The sequence below is a fragment of the Mytilus galloprovincialis genome, chromosome 4 (genome assembly GCF_965363235.1).
Source record: "Mytilus galloprovincialis chromosome 4, xbMytGall1.hap1.1, whole genome shotgun sequence".
NCBI classification, from domain to species: Eukaryota; Metazoa; Mollusca; class Bivalvia; order Mytilida; family Mytilidae; genus Mytilus; species Mytilus galloprovincialis.
Genome location: NC_134841.1, coordinates 86,050,684 through 86,066,566, shown reverse-complemented (window position 1 = coordinate 86,066,566; position 15,883 = coordinate 86,050,684).

Sequence of the window (15,883 nt, the reverse complement as noted above, 5' to 3'; positions counted from 1 at the left end):
ATGTGTTCCGATCCTTACAGTGCCTTAGAAACTGACAAATGAAAAAGTTATGCTTGGCCAATTAATTCGGAACATAAGGTCAAAAGTATATGAACCCTGACCGACAGTCGGACATAGACGTCTTACTATCATTCAATATATCAAATACAATTGACATCACCATTGTCATATATGAAACATGCAGATAGACATGTATACCATACACGAAATACCTTGGCGCTATAGCATTCAGGTATATATCCAAAAGGACAAACAACATAAAACAAACATTGCCGAATGATGCATGATAATGAGTTCGATGTTAGTTGAAACCTTGCAGAAGTCGAAAATGTACACCTTACAATCATAACAACAACACTGGATTGTTTTTTCGGCGTTTTGTCACCCATTGTCTTTTATTATTGACGTATTGTTATTTCTTTTTCTTTTCATTTTCTGAAAATATTAATACTTTGAAATGCTTAAACCTATTGAGGATGTTGACCTATCTAGCTTTTCTCAATACCAATAACAAATATTAATTATCATATAATTGAAGAATAATTTGAACGTCTTCGTAGCATCAGATCTTTCACGATCCTTTTCACGATCTTCAAAAATGCGGTACGTCATCTTTCACGATCCGAAAAATCAATTTTGTGTAAATAGTTCTTTATTTACCAAGTATCAGATTACATTTATACAAAACAACTATAAGAACCATTTGATTAATTCAAATAGAATGCCCTTACTCGGATAAAAGTAGTTTATCTAGTCGAATTTGTGAAAAAATCGTGTTTGTTTACATTTTTTATGTCATTGAAATGTCGAGAAGCAATCTGCCTTTTGTTGTTTTGTAAAAACTATGTACTTTTGAAATTGGATATTCTCACATACTGATCATAATGTTAAACCATTTTGACAGACAGTTTTATTTTGTCGTAAATTTGTCTGTGTAATTAATTAAATTAGAATGTTTACTGATCTTTCATATGTCCTCTCGATTAAATGTCTTTCACGATCCGTTACCAGAACTTTCACGATCGTCTCTCAATACTTGACCGCCGTTAGATATTCTTTCACGATCATTTCTCTCGATAAACCGATTGACACCCGTGGACAATGTGCATAATCCGTACCATTTAGTTATCGTGTAACTACTGTACAACATAACTACAAACTGTATAAGAAATGAGATCTATTCATCACGAATATAACCGCCAACAGTAGCTCGGCTATCATGATTTTGTTTAGTGGTCCAAAGCATTTCGTTCAAATTTCAATCAATTTCAAAAAGTGGTTATAAATAAAAAGATGTGGTACGAGTGTTATTGAGACAATTCTCCATCCAAGTCATAATGTATAAACAGTAAACAGTTCAGGGTCAAAGTATGGCCTACAACACCTAGGATTTAATCTATATAATATCGAGAAACGACAAACACTTAGGGACAACATCAAAAGACTAATGTAGGATAAAAAAAAACTTAAAAAATTGCTGCAATTTTTGTTTATCCAAATCGATTTTACATATATCCATATTGGTCAATTGATATTTCTCAAATTAAGTTAGGAGTGGGGGTCAAGTGAAAAAACTATGTGAATTGTGTTTATGATCCTACATTGAACTTTTGATGTCGTCCCTTATGAACCACACCAACAAACGACAACCACCTATTAACAGGTTCCTGACTTCTCTGATCCGGAAACCACAAAATTTAGAATTTTGTAACAATCAGGTACAATACCTAAGGTATGGTCAAATTGAAAACAATGAAAATCGAACATAACATGTCTTAACTATTCGATAAAAGCCCATTCAAAGTTCAATTTACTTTAAATAAAAGAACAGAGTTCAAATGTCCCCCGCGTTGCGCATATTTCATCTATCCAAGGTACAAGGGCAGTTTCTAAAATCAGTTTATTAATATGTAGGCTTCAGAGCAAATGCAATGTGATTTCCATTATAACTAATATTTCAATGGGGCATTGCTCGTTAAAGATTGTTGATCAGAACTTATTTTTGAAAGTGTCAAAAGCATTGCTGATATAAACCTATGATACAAGTTTCATAAAATTCTGGCAAGAGTTTCAGCATATGAGAGTGCTAACAATGCAATTTTCAATAAAATTATTGTTTCCAAGGGGCATAAATCTTTTAAAAAATAATTGATTGGCACTTATTTTCAAAGTCAAACAAGACACTGCTGATAATAACCTATGATATAAGTTTAATAAAAATTTAGCATGAATTACACAAATGAGAGTGCCAACGATGCAATTTTCCATTCTAATTTATGAAGTACCATAACGTTGGATTGATAAACTTGAAAATGACGAAAATCGATTCAAGAGGAAAGAATGTCAACAATGAAAAGTGAAACAAGGGAGATGCAAGGAAGAAAAATTTCGATGATTGACTCAACCCATAACTGGTTCCTTATCAACGAACAAAATATTTTTTGAACATATGTTTAATCTATGAATTGAAAGACCTAGAAAAATAAATATAATCCCAGTACACGTGCTTATGTAAGAATTGAATGCTTCTTTTTGTAACTTCATTGGGGTGTAAAAGCCACAGGCACTTGTCTCAGAAAAAAATTTCCTATATACCTTAATATAACACAAGGTACTTAACTAAATTCTATATGTTATATTAAGGTATATAGGGAAAAAAAATTCTGAGACAAGTGCCTGTGGTAAAAGCGTTGACCGAAGTTCATTTTGTATGAAGCGCGGTTCGGTTACATTGCTCTTCAAATGCTTCGGTTTTCATACATCATGGCTTTCAAGGTTTGTGTGTTGCATTTTAGTGTTGTGTTCTCTTATATTTGATGTGTTTCCCTCAGTTTTGGTTTGTAACCCGGATTTGTTTGTCTTTTCTCAGTCGACTTATGAGTTTCGAACAGCGGTATACTACTGTTGCCTTTATTTGAAATACGAGGATCATCTTCGAAAGGATTGTTCGTACTTTGTAAAAATCACTCTGATTCAAATGATATTTTTTTCTGAAACTAACACTACACTCATATGCGGCTTAGCTTAGCGAAATGTAGTGCGACGTAATCAGTCAAACAAACTTTATTAGATGAACTCTCTAAGGAACGATCGTTTCCATTGGTCAATTCAAACCTTCGACCTCACACCTTCGAAAATAGAACACACATACTATAACGTTGAATGGACTGATTAATATTCACGTATCTGGTCAAGGTCGTTTAAAGCTTCCATCGACATATTCTCATACATGATTCCAATCACAATTCTAGCTTTTATAAATGTGCATGTGAAATTCATTGGTTTTATAGTTTTCTGCAATTGGAAGTAAAGTTTAAACTTTAAAATCTTAACAGTTTTCACATCTAAATATTCAATTTAAATGTCTCCTCTAGATCAAGGGACGACATCAAAAGTTCAATGTAGGATAAAAAAAACTCAATTCACATATTTTTTTCATTTATTCCCCCCCCCCCCCACCCTTGCTTATCCTACATTTTCTTTTACTCAATGGACTCGATGAATTAACGCTGTACTTGAAAAATGAAACCGTACTATTCTACAAACACTTCATATTCTTTTCCAAGTTTTATGTATTCGACATAGGATAGCGATTTTTTTTCTGATTCCGTTTACTTGAAGAAAAAAAATCCCGAAATTGTAAGTAAATTCATAACACCATGCTTTGTTAAGAAAAAACGGAGATGGCCAATCATGGCACAGGGGATGATTAAATGTAGTTTATAAACTCCAACGATATACTTCATTATGTTTTGCTATTCTCGGTTGAAAAACGAACGTAAATTATATATTGTAAATATTTATAGACCGTTGGTTTTCCCGTTTAGATGGTTTTACACTAGTAATTTTGGGGACTTTTATAGCTTGTTGTTCAGTGGCTCCGTGTTGAAGGCCGTACATTGACCTATCATGGTTTACTTTTATCAATTGCTATTTGGATGGGGAGTTGTCTCATTGGCACTCACACCACATCCTCCTATATCTATGTAAAAAGACACAAACAGTTTTTAAAAAAGTGTTTATTCATTAAATCATTCAAATGTATCGATAGAAAGGTGAGTTTCTTTTTGTGCATGCATTTAGTCATCCTTAATTTCTTGATATTTTGTTTATCAGTTTATCTTCTTCTTCTTCTTCTTCTGGAAGTCCACCCTATCTGCAGGGTCACCGCATTTAAAAATTTTGTTTATTTTTAAAATTGCGTTATTTAAAATTCTATCTACTGGTTAAAATTTAAAATAATATTAACAGAGTTAGAATAGGATAAAACTAAAAATTAGTTAAAACAGGAACTTGTATGTACACTATACATTTAAAATTATAAAATGGATAAAAGTAATATCTTATCAGTTGTTTAAATTCTCTTAGCAAAGGAAAGTGAAAGGAACTACTAATCTGTACTAGTAATTGGTTAAATTTATGGACTAGTATGGTTTCTTAATAAGTTTAAATATATGTAATTAATAGATAAAATGGTAAGGGATACGAATAAAACAAGAAACTTGTAAAAATTAGTTTTAAGTAAACCAGTAGAGTTTGTCAATAGAATCTGGGTCTATAAGATTATTTACAGGGGTAATTAATTCATATGCTCTAGTTATGGTTTAACTATGAATTACTTAGCTACATCACCTAGTATTAATTAAGTATATAGACAAAGTAGTATAATACTTGTTATACGTTACATTCCCACGACTGACAGCCACTTGTAGTTTAAGCTCAGAACTCAACTGATTGTTCATTTGTTTTCTAAAAGTTGGGTTCTTTTAGCATGCAATGCATAGATCCAGTCTTTGCAGATTCGTTCTAAGTCTCTCTGCTGAGGCATAGTTATAAGGTCGTTCCTAGAACAGTCAACCAAAAATTCTAGAAGATCCTCATCAGAATCAATTACACTGCAATAGTGGATATGATTATCCTCTAGTAGGGATTTTAGTCTATCTTGATGAATTTTTCTTACACAATTCAGACTTTCACAGTTGATTAGGAAATGTTTATAATCCTCAGGTCCTACCATGCACAATTTGCATTCTGCAGATTTTGTTCCGTCAAATCGGTTGGTAATACTTTGGGTTTTGTAAGTTCCTGTAAGTATCCTGGATTTTATTATCCCTTTGCTAACATCTCTTTTATTATCTCTGACACTGCTCCAACAGAAGTTTGGTTTTTTAAAGTTCCAGTTGTTTACTTCCATATATTTGAGTGTTGATTTGCTTCTAGCAGATTCGGTCCATCTGTTTTTCCAGGTTTTGTCTATAACATCATGAGTCAATCGTTTCCAATTTTTCTCTGGATTTAGTATAATCTCATGTGCGGATGGAAGATCATAAGATTTGAGAGTTTTGTCCACATTTATGTACCAACTATTTGATTTATCATCTTTTGTAGCTAGCTGTCTAATTCCAATTTTACACTCAATTGAGTTGGGATCTTTTGATATTCTTAGAAATAGGGAAATGACAGCTTTATGTACGAGTTGCTCAATAGATTCGGCTCCGAGTAAGATATAGATAGCAGCATCTGCGGTTCTTTGTGGTAAGGATAGAATTTGTTTAAAAGTTTTTTTCTGAAAAGCTTCTAATTTTTGGATATCAGTTTTAGTAATGTTGAGAATTTCAATTCCATAGAGCATTCTTGGTATAACATAAGTCCGCCATATTTTATACGTGGATTTATACCATTTATTCCATGTAATCCAGCTCCTAATAGGGAATACATTGTAGCTCTTGCTACAGAAATTCTATTCTCTACATTTGGATTATTTTTCTCTTGTCTTTCAATTCCTAAATGTTTAATGTTTTGCTTTTCGTCTATTTTTTCATTAAAAAGTTGAAGATTTATATCTTTATTCTTCTTGTTTATCATTAGAATTTCAGTCTTTTTGCTGTTTATCTTTACCCGATCGTTTTTGGTACAGTTTTCAATGATGCGGAGTTGGGTTGAGGCATCATGTTCTGAGCCAGCACATAGCATTATGTCATCTGCGCACGTTGGGCAACCCACATAATTGGTTCCAATTTTAATTCCTATGTTTGTGGATTCAAGAGTATCAAGGATATTCTTATTATAGGCCTTGTAAAAATTGGCAGAGAGAATTCCACCTTGTTTGACTCCCTGCTCATTTACAAATGTTTCCGAGATATATCCTTGTGATTTAACTTGTGTAGTTGTTTTGTTATATAGTTCCTTAATTAGTAACCATGAAGCTCCATTAATTCCTTGATGATATAATTTCCAAAATAGGTGTATATGGTCTACCACGTCAAATGCTTTTTCTGCATCCAGAGTTATTAGAATGAGACACTCGTTTTTATCTTTGGCTTCGTTAATTGCTTCAGAGATGAGAAGACCAATATTAATAGAGGATGCACCTTTAGTGAAACCTTTCTGAAGCTTGTTTTGATGTTTATTTAGTGTACCCTCGATTCTAGCTCTAATACAAAGCTCCAAAATCTTACAAATGATGGAAATACTGTGATGCCTCTATAGTTGGATGGAATAGTAGGGTCTTTGTCTTTTTTTTGTGGACAGGGGTCAGCAGACCTTTTTTGATGACTTCAGGAACATGCTTTGTATAGAATATATTGTTAATTAAGGTAAGTAGGAATTCAGTCAACTCTGTTCCACCATAAATTAGATGTTCTGCAGTTAAACCTTCTACATCCCCAGCCTTTTTCTTTTTAATAATGAAATACGCCTGGTGATTTCTGTTGAGGTAACAGGTTGAATTGTTATTTCTTGGTTTTCACAAATGTTGACAATGGTTTCCATGTCTAGCTTGACAAGATTATCATGACCAAAGTTGAAGTTAGGATTTGAATTGGTTTTGGCTAATTTTTCAAAGTGATCTTTGAAGACGTTATTTATCTCGTATGGAGTTGATGCTTCTTTTTCTTCAGTTCTAAGGGTGTGCGTGAACTGAGAAGAAGAAGACCGTTCAGTTTTAATAAGTCGAAAAAACAGATCCTTGTCCCTATCTGAAGCCATCATAATTTCTTCATGTAGTTTAATTCTTTTGTCAGCAGTGTGTTGCCTTTGTATTGATCTGACGGAACGTTTCGTCTCTAGTCTCTTCAAGTTGTAAATATTATTTTTCGAAGGAGGTGAACCAACCTTTTTCCACAAATAAAATGCCTTTTTTGACAGACCCACAGCTTTAGCAAGTTGTGGAGACCAGCTGATCTTCTTTTTTCTACTAAATTTGGATTTCCTACGGGGATAGCTCAAATTTAAAGCGTTAGTAAGACCAGAAATTAGCTGGTTTGTAGCTTGTTCAATACCGTAAGGTGTTCTCATGTTCAGATACTTTCTATCTTTTAGTTCCTCCTTCAAATTTTGTTCATATCTTGTTTTGTCAACCTTTTCCCAATTAATCTTAGTCACAATATCTCCATTCAGTTGTTTTTGAGCGGTCTGTAATCTAACAGAAAATTCAGCGGAGACGGGATAATGGTCTGATGTGTTGTGGCCTTCTCTTAAGATTTTTACCTGCATATACTCAGTTGACTCGTCATCATTCTCTCTAGATTTTGTTAGAATGTAGTCTATCTGTGATTTTGAATCACCTTGATGGTATGTATGGTCTATAGGGTAGTTAGATGGTAGCTCTATTTGATTTTCCTTACAAAAGTTTTTAAATAGTTCGTCTTGGGTGTCCTTGTATTGTCTATGGAATGAAGCATTAAAATCGTCGGCGATAATAATTGAATGAGTTCTTTGATATTTCAGTAGTAATTCTTTTAAGATGTCCAAAGCTGCTCTATAAGCATCATGACCTTTGTCGGTACCTCTTGAGGGGAGATATACATTTATAAGACATATTGGGTCTTTTGTGGTTGAAATTTCGATAGCCTGGATTCTGTTATCTCCATCAGGAAGTTGTGAAAACATAGTTGACATGGACTTTCTATACAAAATTGCAATACCTCCATGGCCTCTTGGTCTACTGATTGGAGATAAGGGTTCATTATCATCAATTTGTCTCGAGAAAGTTATAAAATCTGAATGATGCTGTTTCAATAATTCTTTTTCATAATTAAAAAGCCAATGTTCTTGTATCAGTACAATATCATGTTTATCAAGAATTTCATCAAAGTAGTTTTTATTGGAATTAAAGCCTTTAATGTTGAAAGAGACAATTCGGAGCGGACTTGATTTTCCTAAGGTTATATCATTCTTGTCACAGGGGCTGCTATATCTGGGTCCAGGAGGAATGTTTGACCTTTGTCAAAAAAAGGATTGTATATGTGTTGAACATTCTTGTTTGGTGGCAATCCTACTGTGACAGAACAATTTTCTGGTATCATTGTTTCACTCCTTTGTTCAACAGCAAAACAGTTTTTACTATTTGAGTTTGAGGAATTTAATATGGTATTGGGATCAGGATTTTCAGGGTAAACATATGGTTTTGGTGAATCTCTAGGATGACCACTTTGTGAAGGAACATTCAGGTTTGCTTTCATTTCATTTCCTTTTCTGACAGCAAAACTGTTTTTACTATCTCCTGTAGAACTGTTACTTAAGACATCAGGAACATAAGAATAAGAATTTGTGATATGCTCTGGTACATTTTTATCAGTAGATGTGTTTATCTGTACCTTTCCTTGAGTAGATGACATGTGGTGAATTTGAGAATGAAGATGAGTAGATGGAGTTTATCATACACGTTTCGTTTTGTATTTCATTTTAAATACGAATACATACTACATGTACTTTAGCGGATAGTTCAACAATGTTATGCAGCTCTATTCTTACAGTATAAAATTGAAAGATGAATGTTCATCCATTTAAAATCGAAAACAGTACATTTATATTTAAAAAAAGAAGATGTGGTATGATTGCCAATGAGACAACTATCCACAAGAGACCAAAATGACACAGAAATTAACAACTATAGGTCACCTTACGGCTTTCAATAATGAGCAAAGCCCATACCGCATAGTCAGCTATAAAAGGCCCCGAATTCAAACAAGAGAATTGTTCCTTATAAACTACGATTTCTCACAAGTATTAATTTATTATTTAGTTCCACACATGCATAAGAAATAATCTTCGCCGATGTAACATTTCAATTTATTACAACAACATGCCTTCACTGAATTCATTCAGGTGCACCAATGATACGATTAAAGTTATTTTGTTTCTATCTTTGTGGGACAATTTCCTCCGTTTATGGTACGCTTATAGCTACATTTTTGTACTGTGTGTATGTTTTATAGCATGAAAATAATAAAAGAGGAATGTCAGTGCAACCACTGATTAATGATTGCAATGGATCAGTATTATGAGATACTTATTATAAGTGACTACGACATTGTTAGGATTATAACCTATCGTCAGTATGAAAGAAATTAAAAGTGGTTCATATATTCATCCGTATAAAAGCGGCACATGTATTTTATTTTATCCTTATATTTCTCATCATGCCGAGTACAAGATAATTGAGTTGCTGCATGCAAAGAACTTAGAATATTACTTAAAACAAACTATCAGTATATTATTTCGACCCCACTATTTGAAGTTAATAAAACATTTATTTTGACCAAAGGTTTGTTAACTATACAAATCATTGTTTTTACGTTCGTAGTAACATAGTAAATTCCATTGTCGGTCACCTGTGTCAATTCACGTGCACACTTATTACATTGTTGTTGTATTTAAATCTTTCGGCCAATGAAATGAGACGTAACAAGTTGTTTGTTTGTGATACGCCAGAATGTTATCAATGAACTATCAAACGCTAAAGTCGACTGCATTTCAGTATATCAAGATGCTTGATGTCTTAATTGACAACATATTTGGTACGTTTGAAGGACGTGTTTTTCAACAACCAATCGGTTTTCTAATGGGAACCAACTGTGCTCCTCTTCTTGTCGACATATTTCTTTTTCACATAAGGCTAACTTCAAACAGAACCTTCTAAAAAAAACGAAAAAAAGTTAGAAGTATCCTATAACTGAACTTCCTGCTGTGTGGATGATGCTTTATAATTCGGTGACTCATCTTTACCATATTACTTTACATAAAGGATACAACAGAGACATAGATTACCTTAGCCGTATTTGGCACAACTAATTTGAAATGTTGGATCCTCAATGCTCTTCAACTTTGTACTGGTTTGGCTTTATAACTATTTTGATTTGAGCGTCACTGATGCGTCTTATGTAGACGAAACGTTCGACTGGCGTATGCAATTATAATCCTGGTACCTTTGATAATTAAGTCTGTCTGATATCTTGACTAAATCTAGAAATTGACATTCAGGACAAACAAGTGCTTAAGTGATTGTCATATTCCAAGAATAGTCAATGAATGATTACAAAACTAGCTGTGTGCAATACTGAAACAAGGACATTTTTCTAATCAGATCTGAGTCATAAGGAGTTATTTTTCGAAGATTATAAGTATTTCCTTTTCCGAGTTGTCATCTATTTGTATTCACTGTCTCATTCTCTTAACTCAGTTTAGTAGTGATCGAAGTTCATGCATACACTTCAACGTTTACTCTGATTGGTGTATGGGCGTCTAATTTACAAAGTCCTTATGATTGAAAAATCAACCTAACTACTGAAAAGTTGGACTCTTTAATTACCTGAACGATTTGGATGTAACCAACAGCGTCTTGGTGTATTTTTGAAACATAGTTATACCAAACTACTATGGAAACTAGAAATGAAGAATTAGAAACTGCTTCTATAGAATTATACCAATATATGTGCAATGCACTGGTAGGATCGGAGAAAATAGTAAGATATAGACGATTGTTTTTTAAATTATTTGACGAAACATGGAATACACAACGTGGCTTTGAATTAATCAGTAGTGGGAGTAAATCGGAAGGTTTAGACCTTCATGGTAGTGATTTTGACTTGATGACTTTACAAAAATTATTCAAGGTCTATGAGAATATAGACAGTTCAGGTTTTGTTATAACCATTGATACAAACAATGCTCAACCAGGATTTGCTCTATTAAAAGTTCCGGAAAACATAGGCAAATGTTGCCCAGATCTGTTTCCTAAGACTGACAATGGGTACCTACTATCAAGTAGAAAAATGAGAGATTTACTCACGGTTAAATCCCGTTTATATAATGGGGCTTTCAGTATTCATGGTCCAAGTGTTTGTCATAATGAAGTAGATTTGGATAGGGTTTACTGTTTACAGTGCAACACATGGCCGTTTGCAGCCAAAGATTGGCTGCTCAGAAACAAATCAATCGAATGGCCTCCTCAAGAGGTAATGGAAAACATAACCGAACAAGGTGTGTTATTAGTTCCAGTCGGTAGCAAGAGTTCATCGAATGAAGTCAACGATTTGGAATGGCGAATGTCATTTTCTCTGTCAGAAAAGGTACTTATTCATTCTTTCAATTACGTGCAGCTTATGTGCTATGCCTTATTGAAGATTTATCTGAAAGAAATCGTTAATAGTAAAAAGACTTTGTCTAAACTTTTGTGTTCATACTATATGAAAACATTACTGTTCTGGATACTGGAGGAAACAGATGGATCAAAATGGACACCAGAAAATTTAATTCATTGCTTTCTGGCTTGTGTTAAACGTTTATGTTACTGGATAACAATTAACTATATACCAAACTATTTCATACCTACACACAATATGATTGACGGTAAATTGTCAAATGAAGCACGCAACGAGATGATTCGCATGCTAAACGGAGTGCTGTCTGACACTGGATGGGAAAATATCTTTTATGCAAATTCTTTGGACGGATTTCGCGCTAGATTATCGTTTAACCAAGTTAACTGCTATAATTCTTTTGATAAAGCTATATTTCCTCTTTATATGACTTTAGAAATGAAATACTTTGACTTTGAACATAAGTATAAGCATGTTATTCACAGAATAGTATCCAATCTTCCAAAAACTGTAAAAAATATATGCGCGTTGCAATTTTTGTGCTTTAATTACTTTTCGTTGTCTAATGTCAAGTTCTGTAATGGTGATCTTAAATGTCGACGATCTAAACATGGTCATAATAAGTGTACGTATATAACATATAGACTAATACTGGCAAAATTGATTATAAATACGTATAGTGACGCTGCATCGGGATGGCTATTGCTTGCAGCATTTTTCTATAACCATCGAGAACACTTCAAAATGTTTCCACTATTAGACCTTGTAACGGCTCAATTATCCATTGACAGACTTTATTTATCACTTTATTTGAAAACTAATTTTATACACACACTTAGCAGAAAACGACTGTCGGCGAAATGTTCGTTCCTAAAACGATTACGGCAAGAAGTAATGAAGGATGTACCATACAATATAGATACAAAAAACTCATTTCTGGCCCATAAAAATTTAGGAGTTAGTGAAGTTAATGAATTTCTTTCGTGCTACCCAGCGGTTATTTTACATTATTTTTCGTTTTTAGCTCATTACGAACTGGGAAATATTCATCAGGCGGATCGTCATATGCGAATGCTTCAAAATACGGTTCAGAACACTGAATCTGGGAATCCACATTTATCTGTAAATGCTAACACTTATCTTATGAGAGCATTATCTTTCTCTAATGATTTAGCAGGATTTCAGTTGACGTCCAAACGAGTCTTACAAATGATGAAAAAATCAGACGAGTATAAAACATTTCTGAAAGATGTGTTAACCGTTAATGACAGTCTAGCACCATTAGCTAGAATGATACAGAACCTTGACCGTTAATTTACAGCAATAACGTATCAACTCAAGGTCATATGCGGTGAAACACTTGTTAATACTTACCTTCCCCTTTACTTTTCTCAGAAAACATCTTCAAAAATTAGATGGAGAAACGATGAACAATTTCTAAAGGAGTATTTCAACAGGTGATCCTTTTTTAAGAAGGTCAAACCAAACTTAGCATCTTACACTATATTAAATGTTTCATAATTTTATCTTACATTTAATTGCCATTGTCGTTAAAACAAAAAAAATGTGGATCGACTTTCCCCGTCATGCATGATTCGAGTATTGAGTAACTAGCAAGAGACGTCTCCCTAAATACTATTGCTAGTAGCCTTCTTAGTACTCCAAAGCAAATAGATATAGAATGAAATTCAAAACAGTGTAGCTGTGGCCATTGATTGACACAGTAAAATCATCCATTGACTGGGACAATTTACGTGAACGTTTGTCTGTAACGACCACTGTTCACGACGTACCTACGATAGACATTTAAACTGTGGGGTCACCAAAGGTTTCTTAACACCTTTAATTATAAAATAATTCGAAAAATTAATCAGGAATAACCTTTGTGTTTTGATTTATATAATTGATATAAATCAAAATATCGTGTTACTTCTGATTAATTTTTCGAATTACTTTATTTAGGTGTTGAGAACCTTTGGTGACCCCATAGTTTAAGTTTCTTTCAAAAGTACATAGTGAGCATTGGTCGTTACATACAAACGTTCACCTAAATTGTCCCAGTCAATGGATGATTTTAATGTGTCAATCAATGGCCACAGCTACACTGTTTTGAATTTCATTCTAGGGGACAATTCGTAGATGATAAACAAAAAAAGGAAATATGGTGTTTTTGTCCATGAAACAACAAAGTTCAAGATGAGCAAAACTCATATCGCATAGTTAACTATATAAAAGCCGTGACAAACGTAAATTGATTCAAACGAGTATACTAACAGCCTGATTTATGTAGAAAACAATAAACGAAAAACGATTATGAGATTCATCTACAAACGGCAACCCCTGAATTATGTATTTCCGACTTTGCAGATATATATTACAGAAAGTATATTTCATTCAAATGTATCATCATAATATTTAATAAGTTGTGATCTGTTTAAATCACGGTGGCATATATTGCATGAAATTCAAGGGTTGAATACAAACAAAACAGTAAATCACAATAAATTAAATGAAATTCTGTCTACCGTTTGAATTCCTGGTCTACGGATCCGCTGAAGTGTTATCGCAAATGCACCTTCCCACAATTCTCTATTTAAAATGAAATTGATTTATGAGATTAAGATATTAAACCTAGATTTACGTGATTTATGAAGATTTGGTATGAGTGGCAATTAAACAACTCGCCATACAAGGCACAACTTGTAAAGGCCACGAGCATCACTGAAGAGACATGTATTGTCGAAATGCGCATCTGGTGCAAGAAAATTGGTACCGTTAATTTTATTGTAAAACCATTTAAGGCCAATTATCGGCTTTCAACACGAAGCCTTGGCTCAAACTAAGCAAGCTATAAAGGGCCCTAAAATTACTAGTGAATAAACAGCTGCACCATGACCGCATGATACGCCCGACGTCTTGTGTGGAAGTTTTATGCAATAATCATCAATAGTTTCTGAGAAAGTTTTAGGCAATAACCATTTATTGTTTTTGAGACACGGCGGGACATGTAAAACCCCCCACCCTGTTCTTTTAAAAAAAAACTAAATATCACTAAAATAAAATTTGGAATCAAACCAAAAAGTATACAGATCTTTAGATTAATATAACAAAGAAGTGTGTACAGTTTCAAGCAATAATCATAAATTGTTTTTGAGATACGGCGCGACATGTAAAAAAAAAAACATCCCCTTTTTTTACAAAATACTCAATAACTCAAAAATAAAATTTTGAGTCATCACCAAAAAGTATGCAGATCTTTAGATTAATATAACAAAGAAGTGTGTAAAGTTTTAAACAATAATCATAAATCGTTTTTGAGATACGGCACGACATGTAAAAACCCCCTCCCCTTTTTTTACAAAATACTCAATAACTCAAAAATGAAATTTTGAATCATCACCAAAAAGTATACAGATCTTTAGATTAATGTAACAAAGAAGTGTGTAAAGTTTTAAGCAATACTCATAAATCGTTTTTGAGATACAGCGCGACATGTAAAAACCCCTCCCCCTTTTTTACAAAATACTCAATAACTCAAAAATGAAATTTTGAATGATCACCAAAAAGTATACAGATATTAAGATTATTTTAACTAAGAAGTGTGTAAAGTTTTAAGCAATAATCAAGAATCGTTTTTGAGATACGGTGCGACATGTGAAAAAAAAAACACACCCCTGTTTTAGTTACAAAGTGCCGTAACTCAAAAATTTTAAATTTCATTTTCACCAAAAAGTATACAGATCATTTGACCATTATAAGAAACAACTACATGTATATTAAGTTTCATGAAATTTGGATAAGTCGTTCTCAAGTTACGGTGCGACATGTTTACGCTGGACAGACAGACAGACAGACAGACAGACAGACACCGGATATTTGTATACCATAATACGTCCCGTCAAAATTTTGACGGGCGTATAAAAAAATGTTCAAACAGGAAAAGCGACGGTCTAATCTTTATACAAAAACGAAAAACGAGAAACACTAATGAACTACATATAAATAACGACAACCACTAGACATCAGATTCATATATGATCGACAACTCTCTGTAAAAAGAGATACTCATACTTTTCATGGGAACAGAAGTGTTACCTTATTTCTTATATCAAACGAGAAAAGATTTAGGTATTGCCCATTACCACCTGTTTATCATGATCATTTATAATTGACTAATTTTGAAGTACGAAAACCACCTTAACGCTACATTTAAACACTTTCTGAATCTGGAAATTTGCAATTATTGGTAGCCAAACAAAAATTATCAAATCAAACTACTTATAAAATATAGAAACCGACTTTTGTACGTGGAAGTGTGATGTTTAAAGGCAAGTGCGTACTTGACTGCACTTCATCAGGAACAAAAACATTTGTACTTTCCCGTAAGAAATTTCCTTGTGTATATGCTCTTTTTTGTTAAACACATTTTATTTCAAGTGAGATAATTGTGAAGTCTACCGTAAACAATTATTTAAAGTGGTAAAATATCATTACTCATTGTT